The sequence below is a fragment of the Sesamum indicum genome, linkage group LG1, assembly GCF_000512975.1.
Source record: "Sesamum indicum cultivar Zhongzhi No. 13 linkage group LG1, S_indicum_v1.0, whole genome shotgun sequence".
Taxonomy (NCBI): domain Eukaryota; kingdom Viridiplantae; phylum Streptophyta; class Magnoliopsida; order Lamiales; family Pedaliaceae; genus Sesamum; species Sesamum indicum.
The window spans coordinates 11277751-11278720 of NC_026145.1; positions in this window are offsets into that span (position 1 = coordinate 11277751).

Here is a 970-nt window from a genome sequence, read left to right on the forward strand (position 1 = left end):
TGCCTCAATTGAATTGTTGTGGAGTCACTGTGCGGTCAGAGTTTCAGAAGGGCTTCATCTTCCTACTTTGGAGCACTTAGGTGGGTTCGGGGCATTAATGGCTTCAGATCAGTATTGACTTGGTCAACCCGTCAACAGTGTTTCTTGTTAGCTCATTTTATCAATCACCAAAAAATCTGATGGTTGTCAGAGACCACTACAAAATGTTGTAGTTTTGAACCCTGAGCTTGGTGGGTTTAGCTATTTTGATTTCCTTCCTGCTAATAGCAATCTCTATAATTTTCACCCTTAAATCACATAGTAGTTTCTGTAGCATTATCTTGATTTTTGGATTCCCGCATAGAAGAGGGAGAATGATCCTTTTGTCCAGGAATAATTAATCATTTATATATACTGTAGTTGATGCTTGACTCATGCTGCATTTCGTTTTCAATTTTATCGACCAGAAACTTGAGAAGTTTTGCTGAATCATGCCCCCTCCTTATTCCGACTTTTTCATTGCCTTGTCTGTGCGTCTTTTTCTTTTGTGTGTGTGTGTATGGTGTGTGTGCTTATTATGTGTGTGGGGGGGGGGGGGGGGGGGGGTGTGTTTTGGGGTGCATTTTGAACGTGTGTGTATGTGTGTATCACAGTAGAACATGTTTTACTTCCAGTTTCAAACTAGAAGTGAGATGTTGCTTTTATCTTATGCACCAACGAATGTCATCTGCGTCTTGTTACATTTGTCATTCTCCTTCAATTTTTAAGTCTTCATTTCTATCTACAGGTATTGTGTAGGATGTCACCATAGTTTCGCAATATTTTATGATGTATGGATGATTGATAAAATCTGATAAATGCCTTGGGTGGTTATGATCTGCTAACCAATTTTTAAATTGGTTGCCAGCGACCACTACAAAATGTTGTAGTTCTGAACCTTGAGTTTAGTGCGTTTAGCCATTTTGATTCCCTTCCTGCTATTAGCGGTCTT